The following is a 10217-nucleotide window of genomic DNA, read 5'->3' as shown; positions in this document are numbered from 1 at the left end:
TCATGTTACCGTTTTAAAGACTTATGCGGTAACTAGAACAAAGTCCTCATTAAGATAAATAAAGTCCTCGTTAGAGTAAAGTAGGTAATTAGAAAAAGTCATCATTAAAGTAAATAAGGTCCTCGTTGGAGTAAAGTAGGTTCTCATATGAGTAATTAAGTCTCAAAAGTGATAATTATAGTAGGTTCTTGTTTGAGTAATTAAGTCCTAAAAAATAGTAACTGTATGTCTGTCATAAGTTAATATATTGTAGAATTCCCCAAACCTATGAACCTTAGAAAATTTTCAGCATTAGAATTTCAGCACGAACACCAAATTATCAAAAGATTTTCCTTGAACAACTCTTTAGTTCCACTCATGTATCGCAATTTAGATTTTTTGAACTCTTTAGTTTTGATATATAAATTGCATTTTCTAGATTAAAGTTCAAACTATAGCTATGTGGTGACCCGAGAGAGGGGTCCCACAACTCCGCGATCCCGAGCCAATGAGAAACTGACATGTCACAAATGACATCCCGATAACTCATCAACCTAAAATCGCAAGGCTTTTTGGGTTCAAACTGTTGGTTTACAAAACACTTTCTTGGACAAGTCGTTCTAGCAACCAAACAATACATTTTCAAAAGCGGAATTTGAAATGGGGTAAAAGTTTTGGGCTTGCAATCGGAGCCCAATTTGGAAAATAAAACAAAACACTAAGTAACAACAATCATGGGAGACGCGCCCCAGGATTACGGGTCTCCCGGAATTTTTTTGTAAACGAATAGGAAATAAATAAACAAATAAAATAGTGAGAAAGTAAATAAACAAGTTACTTCAAAATCCGATAAAGGACCAAAACCATTTCTTGATAAAGTCAAAGAAGAATACGCCAAGCCAGACATGTGCCTCCTCTATATGCTCCCCGACCACATCCTCGAAACCTACACACTGTTGTAGGGGTGAACTTTCGTCCTCGCACACCCAATAGGGGCCGACCCAACCATGCTAGGTTTGAAAGATAATATGCTTGAAAATATTTACTACATAATATTATGCACATTTATCAAAAATACTTTTAAAATAGGCCACCACAAACATTTATCTCTTTTATAAAACATATGCAGTATGTTTCACACAGCTTGGAGCTCTGAAATACTTACCTGCCAGCTAAAATAAAACAAATCGGTGATCGACCTAGTTCGTCATCTTTCGAGAACCGGCCAACTACTCTGTAGTCTTTGTGACTACAAGTAGCAAAAGTGTCCATTTCCTGGCCCTGAGTCTCCAATGACTGGTTCACTGTCTGTACTCACTCTTCCTCGACAAACATAGGAGCACGGCCCCTCCGGAGGTTCACAGTTATCGACACCGTGGGATCCCTAGGAATCTACGCGTCTAGGTCTCATTCACTTTCAGGTCACAAGTACAAACACACAAGGGTACAGTATCTCAACATACAAGTCTAGCCTCGGTTTTCGCAATTAGCAATTATCAGTTCTGAAAACACATGTATCACTAGGCATCGACTAATGAACAATCAAAAACGTTCTTACAGGCAATATACTATCTTCGTATAGCATTCTGCATATACTAAAAAGCCTCTAACAAGGAAGGGACAGCTCATCCTACCTGGATATGAAGTGCTCGCCCAAACTTAGCTTCATTTCCGACTTACAATACTTCGTCCAATTCCATGTGCACACGCTCGAGTCCTTTAACAAAAATTGTATCTAATAAGTAATTAATTCATACTCACTTTAGAATTCACCAAATAACCCATGATCGATAATTATCAAAAACCATTCCCGAACAACTCACTTAGAATAGTAAGCTCATTTGGGATATGGTGATCATACTTCTTTCAATAATATAGTTCAGGTTAAATATACAGTCTACCATTCCTTTCTTTTAGTAACAATTACGCTTACCATTCCCAAATAATCCAAATGATCGATGTAGCATTTGAATCACTCGGGATATGGTGATCATACTTGGCACTTTCACCCTCTTTTGTTTAGCACTTTTACTTTAAGAAAATAAATCACAACTACCATTCCCGAATGATTTTGTTTACTAAGTTCATTCCGGGATATGATAACTAAGAGAATATTTTCATTGTTTTTGTTTCATTAACTTTAATAGAATAACTTAAGCATATGAAATCCAAAATTTTCTTTATCAACAACTTCTCAATATTAACATCAATCACAGCATTTAGTTTACGTCGTTAAATTGATCCAATTTTCAAACTGTTTAAGCCTTTGACCCAAAATGTCATCTTAAATTTACCTTTTTAAAACCCATTTTCCAACCATTCAACATCATGCTCACCAACTCACACTTAACTTACTCTTATTACCCATTTCTACAATTTCAATCGTGAGTCACAATACCAAGACTTAACCGAGTCACATAGCTGCTACTAAAAATTTCACACATTAACCATACTCATTCATCGATCAAACAACATATTACAACCACAATAGTTTCACCAAACAGCATATTCAAAACCCGGACCCTTACCAATTCTTCTTTTCCAAACTGGAAGCTAATCCAACGTATCTGCATTCCACCACTGTCAACCATTCAAATTCTTAGCAGGCAAAACACAAGTTAATAGACAACCCCCAACCAATCTTCATAACCAGAAACTGAGTTTGAGAATCCTTACCAATCTCCGATATCAATTGGACTGAACCAATAATTTCTCTCTTCTCCAACATCTTAAAAAAAAAAAACGCAGATTCCTCAAATCTCAAGTCTCCATCATTTCTGGTTTCAACCAAAGCTACCCCAGTAGCTCATCTTCTCTGAAACTCCAATTCGCAGAAATCCAAGAACCTCATTTCGAAATTAAGTGACAGTGGGTTAGGGATTTCTCCATCCAAACTGAAATTGTGTTTCAACTAAAGAAGGGTACGACAATTACCTAATCGGGAATGTACGAAGATTCGGCGTTCCTGAGTGGCGGAGCTACGGTGGTCGATGCGCCAGCAGTGGCGCGTGTAGTGCTTCAGGCAGCTCTGGTAGGAGTCGGAGGTCGGGAGCCTGGGTTTCGAAGGATAGTGTAGCTCCAACTCCGTTTATGGAAGTGTTGAAGCTCGATTTGAGCTGGAGATCGGAGAATAAAGGCATGCAGAACTGGGACCTCCGGCGATGCTTGTACGGCGTCATCAGGCGTCGGTGGGCAGAGGGGTTTCTGGGTTTTGCTTGTTGAGTGGAACGACGATGGCGGAAGGGCGTGGAAATTGCCGGAAAATCGATGAGGGTCGAGGAACAGTGACACGCAATCTTGGGTTGTCGTGTGCGAAGGAGGACGATGGTGCATGGCCGGGATTTTGGTGAGGTTTGGGTCGGAATTGTGTTATGGTTCGAAGGGTGGAGGCAGTGTCAAGAAGTGGTGGTCAGAACCGGTGGTTGCAGAGAGAAGGAGAAGGGAGAGGGAACGAGAGGTCGGGAGAGAGAGAGAGTGAGGATGCGGCTGAAAGGGAGAGAAATGAGACTAAGGTTTCCAAGTTTTCTATTTATACTTGTGTACGTGAAATACCAATTTTGCCCTTGCGATGAATTACGGAACTCTCCTAGCTGATTTCCTTCGGGTTTTGGGCTCGTAACTTTCCTTTCTCTCGTCCTTAGTAATTTCTCGACTACGCCTAGAGTCTAAACTCGATTTCGTTAAAACTAAAAATTTAAAACTTTGTCACAACTCAATTTATCGTTTTTGAAACTTCAACAAGCCATTGTCTCAATAAACTTCTGTGACCTTCTAGGCCCAAATGAAGGAATCTCGGTCAAAACTTAGTTCAAATAGCCCAAATCGTGATCTTGAGACCAAAATGACCTACAATACCATTTCCTCCACTTAAATCACCTTGCGGAAAAATCTTATTGGCGAAAATTACCTTCGAAAATTAAACAAAATTTTCGGGGGCTCACAAGCTAGCTGTTCAATTTCTCAGCCATCATATCCTTCAACTTTTATTTTTTTTCACCATATATGTAGGCTACAGATTCAGAGGCCCGACGAGAACTATGACAATGAACCTGCACAATGTTATAGCAAGAAAAAAAAATGTTATCACCTTAAGATAAAAGAAAGTGTTGGATCCAATTGCCCCATTGGCCTCACCCAACCCTCTGATCGAGGGCTTCAAATCTGTTTCACTTTCTTTTTTTCTTTTCTATTTTTTAAGAAAAGAAAAATTACAACTTGACACAAATGCATTCCATCGAATAAAACTGAAAGTCTGAAATGCTGACAATGATCAAATAGCTAAACGATCTCCATTTCGACTTCTTTTATTTTCTCTTAGCAAGTATATATGAGCCATGAATAATGGCTTGAAACATGAACAGATTTGATCAATCGACTGCAAGTCTCTAATGAAAATAACCGCGCCCTTCATGTTTGACCCTAAGGAACTCTTACCTATATCTCACAATCTTACGTACAAATTTGCAATAACTATTTGTCTATTTCATTTGTGACCTTACATCATTGCAGGCACCAAATTTCAACCTACGGTCAGTCATCAGTGAGATTCAAATCATTTCGAGTACTCCCCTGAAAATCTGCTTTGAAAAAAATAAATCAGTGGGCTGGAGACAATATGAACTTACCATAAATAAAAGGTTTGTTGCATTACTGGGATGAAACCAGTTAGCACATTAATTGTACCAAGTTTGTGATCCAATGCTTGCCCGCCCCAGGTTTGTTTTCTTGGACCCTACATTCATCTACAGCGCGCGCGCCTGTGGAATTCACAACTGCCCAAAACCAGTACCAATATGACTTGACACCACATTCAGATAGTTTTAACATTAGGTCACTTTCATCTAGGGTTTCACTCGCATTGCAATATATATGTTGCCATTACTTTGAGTCTTTGACACCTCGTTCAAATAGTTTCAACATTAATTTCACTTAATTTAAAGGGCCCGCAACTTGCGGGGAAAACTTGGTACGACTAGGGTTTTTGAGGGTGCTCGTATACACGTATATAGATTGGACTTAGTTACTTGAATTAAAAATAGAAATGATAATCAGTGACAGGACACCACATTCGATCAGGTTCAACAATAAGCACTGAGGGTCAATTCATTTAGGGTCAAATTAAAACGCATATATGTACGTTGGTCTTATTTCACAATGGTTACTGATTTGATCCAAAAAAAAAAATTAGTGCCGACAGTACTCAGCCAGTACTACAGATACCATGCACTAACTAATGCTCGTAATTCTGTTTTTCTTACCTCAACGAATTAATCAAACAAGGGTGAAATTGAAAACCTGCTTTGTTTCAAAATGTTATTTGTTATATATAATTTTGTTTCTATACTTGTTTTTACCTTTCTTTACCTCAGATATTACTTGGTAAGCGTCATTATGTAGCTAAGAAAAGTTTGTCCCGTGAGAAAAGAAAACACGGCATGGACCGAGTTGAAATTTGAAAATATAGAAAGTGCTATTGAGAGCATGAGCGAGCATAGGTATGAGTGATTACAAGGATTACTCATAACTTGGGAGATGTCTTTAGAAAAGATCGTGTTAATGGAAAGCAAGCAGCAAGTGCCATTGATTATGTCAATGAGATTGATCAAAACAATGATGGCCTAGACGACATTGCTGAAGTGATGACTATCCCTCCACCTATAGTAGCAGACGGTTCCAATCAAGCTCCAAGGAATAGGAGAAGGAAGAGGATAGATGCATATGTACTAGGGTTGACACAAATGGTTGGTGCAATGTCGAAGACTACTGAAGCAATGGATAAGCTTGTGAGAAGTCTTGCAGAACTTGATCCCATGCGTCAAGCAGTCTATGATGAGGTATCCAAAGTTGAAGGTTTTAAGTACCTCTTCTAAATTGAAAGTAAGTCAAATTGATTATCATGGCTGATCCAATGAAAGTGAGTCTCCTCACTACTAGACAAAAGGCTTCACACGACACCTCTCAGACGACGTAACACTGTTTTCCGTGGTGTGAATAATTTCTCATTATTGAGACGACGGTTGTAAAATTTCCGTCTTCTAATATGAATTCAACCAACGGGTGTTTTTCATGCTGGAATTATGTATTGCTTCAGAAGACGTTTATAAATGGAAGCGTGGTGTGAGGTTGAATTATTATAGGGGTCATCATGGGCCGGGCTAGGGCCAGCCCTACCCTAAATTTTAGGGCTTAGGGTCGGGCCGGGCCGAGCCTAGTCAAAGTCAATAAAATTTAGGGCCGGGTAGGGTCGGGCCAGGGCTTAAATATGCTAACCCTTACCCGCCCGAAAAGCCCGATCCGTTAGGGCCGAAAGGGCCGGGTCGGGCCGGCCCTCAAATAGGGCTGAAATGGGCCAAAAAGGGCCTTATTTTGTTTAACAAAAAAAAAACATTATTTTTTTCTTCTCAAAATATGGCTTAATGGTATATATTGGTGATATAAGACTCATTGTTTTTTATTGAACATATTTTATATTAATATAATACTTGTAACTTATAACATTTATTAATATTACTTAAGGTGGTTATATTCAATTAACTATCTATATAAATCTCCCAATATTAATTGTTGTCTAACAAAGAAAATAGAAATTAAAGAAAACAAAACTTATGAAATCAATTACAAAGAAAGAGATAAATTGCATATTATAGAAAAAAGAGAAACGTAATTAAAAAATAGAAAGAAAAAAAATATGGCTTATTCGGGCGGGCCAAAAATTTCGAAATGGTAATTGATCAATCTGACAATGCTCATGGAGGGTAAAAAGCCTAATAAACTAGTTATACTACATTACGAGGCATATAAGGATTATGTGCGATCCAAAAATTTTAAAATGAAAATCGACCAATCTGAAAATTCTTATATGTTTATACAATAGTGATAGGTATTGTGTAAAGAAATTAGGCCGATCCGCCGTGAATAAGGCGTCCAAAGTAGCGGTCAACGCTTTGCACAAGCAAACTTCCCTAAGGGGAGAGGCACCATGCGCGGACAAACGTTGCGGAATTTTGACATCCGTAAGTAGACCCCCTACCCATGAGAGTGTGGGAGCTGAAAGATCGAAAAAAATGAATTGCCAAGGACCGATTAAGAGCATATTTGTTTTATGTTCTATTTAGGGTATTGAGTTGACCGGGTAGATCGAGGTCCAACCGAAGGCGGAAATTGCTGAAATTTCTACCACTAACATATATTCATATGAAAACAACATCCAGCGGTTCATTTTAAAAAATTCCATTTCGTCCCCCATTTTGCTCATGGAGGGTAACAAGCCTAATAAACTAGTTATACTACATTACAAGGCATATAAGGATTATGTGAGATCCAAAAATTTTGAAATGAAAATCGACCAATCTGAAAATTCTCATATGTTTATACAACATTGATAGGTATTGTGTAAAGAAATTAGGCCGATCCGCCGTGAATAAGGCGTCCAACGTAGCGGTCAACGCTTTGCACAAGCAAACTTCCCTAAGGGGAGCGGCACCATGCGCGGACAAACGTTGCGGAATTTTGACATCCATAAATAGACCCCCTACCCATGAGAGTGTGGGAGCTGAAAGATCGAAAAAAGTGAATTGCCAAGGACCAGTTAAGAGCATATTTGTTTTATGTTCTATTAAGGGTATTGAGTTGACCGGGTAGATCGAGATCCAACCGAATGCGGAAATTGTTGAAATTTCTACCACTAACATATATTCATATGAAAACAACATCCAGCTGTTCATTTTAAAAAATTCCATTTCGTCCCCCATTTTGCTCATGGAGGGTAACAAGCCTAATAAACTAGTTATACTACATTACAAGACATATAAGGATTATGTGTGATCCAAAAATTTTGAAATGAAAATCGATCAATCGGAAAATTCTTATATATTTATACAATAGTGATAGGTATTGTGTAAAGAAATTAGGCCGATCCGCCGTGAATAAGGCACCTAACGGAGCGGTCAACGCTTTGCACAAGCAAACTTCCCTAAGGGGAGCGGCACCATGTGCGGACAAACGTTGCGGAATTTTGACATCCATAAGTAGACCCCCTACCCATGAGAGTGTGGGAGCTGAAAGATCGAAAAAAAGTGAATTGCCAAGGACCGGTTAAGAGCATATTTGTTTTATGTTCTATTTAGGATATTGAGTTGACCGGGTAGATCGAGGTCCAACCGAATGCGGAAATTGTTGAAATTTCTACCACTAACATATATTTATATGAAAAAAACATCCAGCGGTTCATTTTAAAAAATTCTATTTCGTCCCTCATTTTGCTCATGGAGGGTAACAAGCCTAACAAACTAGTTATACTACATTACAAGACATATAAGGATTATGTGCGATCCAAAAATTTTGAAATGAAAATCGATCAATCTGAAAATTCTTATATGTCTATACAATAGTGATAGGTATTGTGTAAAGAAATTAGGCCGATCCGCCGTGAATAAGGCACCTAATGGAGCGGTCAACGCTTTGCACAAGCAAACTTCCCTAAGGGGAGCGGCACCATGCGAGGACAAACGTTGCGGAATTTTGACATCCATAAATAGACCCCTACCCATGAGAGTGTGGGAGCTGAAAGATCGAAAAAAGTGAATTGCCAAGGACTGGTTAAGAACATATTTGTTTTATGTTCTATTTAGGGTATTGAGTTGACCGGGTAGATCGAGGTCCAACCGAATGCGGAAATTGTTGAAATTTCTACCACTAACATATATTCATATGCAAACAACATCCAGCGGTTCATTTTAAAAAATTCCATTTCGTCCCCCATTTTGCTCATTAAGAAGTTAACATTACATTGGTAAAAAGGTTTCAACTTGACCAATTGATTATTTTTAGTTATGTTGATTACTTGATTTATTTCAAAATTGGTATTACATGAATATATTGTCCAATTTGAAATAATAGCTTTGTAATTATTACAGTTAATTAGTTAACAGTAATTATTGGTAAATATTAAAATACCCATAAGATTATATTAAAACGGCGGCGTTTTTGCCGAATTAACGGTTAATTCTTTAAAAAAAATTATTTTTTCTTCTCAAAATATGGCTCAATTTAAAAGACTCATTTCCTAATATGGTAGATTGAAATAATTTTCTACACTTCCATAGTTTTATTACTTTTATACATATAACACATTACACATGTAATAAAAAATAACAAAAATAAAATATAAATTTTAGGGCCGGGTTAGGGCCGGGCTTTAAGGGCCGGGCCGGGCCTAGCCCTTACGGGCTCAATCGGGTCGGGCCGTAGGGTAGGGCCGGGTTTTATTTGTGTGACCCATACCCTACCCTAAATAAAAAAGGGTCGGGCCGGCCCGCCCTAATGGAAGGGCCGGGCCGGGCGGGCTTAGGGCCCAAGGGCCATATGATGAGGCCTAAATTATTATAGAGGCGGCAAGTTTCTCACAATTTGGTATTCCTCAGCATGTAGTGGTGATACGACGGTTTGTTTAAAACCGTGGTATGAATTCATAGATTTGCAAGTGCAAAACATGTCCACCAACATTCCCTCCAACATTTCCCTCCATTCACCCCTCCAAATCCATTTCCCTCTTACCGGACAACAAGAGGCGGCAAAACTGAAAATTTTAAAGTGGCATTCAGACAACATATATGTGGAAAAACATGGTCTGATGCCTTGTACATATATGTGAATCAACATTAATGGCCGTGTCCTAGCTAGCTAGACAACTACACTAGCATATATCCATTCAGACCAAATTATTAGAACACTAGAGAAAAAGTCTTTCCAAAACTAATGCCTTAGCTTAGACCAGCCCACGCCTATACCCCGACACGGCATTCACTCCACAAAACCCCACAAATCGACTCACCCCGACTCTCTCTCCAACTCACTCCGACTCTCTTGCTGTCTGACTCACTCCACAGCCACCCCGACTCTCTAGTACCCAACTCTCGTGGTAGCATTCACTCTCGTTCCAAAACTCCACTGCTACTCTGACAATCTCTTTCCCAATCCCCGACTCTGAAGCCCTTGACCACGAATCCACCGCCTCCGAGATCTCTCTGGTACCCCTCCGATTCTCCCCTAGTCGAGCGAGCTGGGCGCTGGGAATAAAGTCGGCGGCCTAGGCGGGGCTGGACGGCTCTGGACGGTCGGAGCCTAGGCGCTTTCTCCCTTTCTGGGTTCGAGATCAAGAAGGAACACCGCTCCTCGATCAGTCAATTCTCAGACTCTCAGTCTCTCACCGAGTCTCCGGCCAGCTCTCTAGCTCTCTA

This window comes from Rosa chinensis, chromosome 7 (genome assembly GCF_002994745.2).
Source record: "Rosa chinensis cultivar Old Blush chromosome 7, RchiOBHm-V2, whole genome shotgun sequence".
Lineage (NCBI taxonomy): Eukaryota > Viridiplantae > Streptophyta > Magnoliopsida > Rosales > Rosaceae > Rosa > Rosa chinensis.
Note: the sequence above shows the minus strand (reverse complement) of the source record.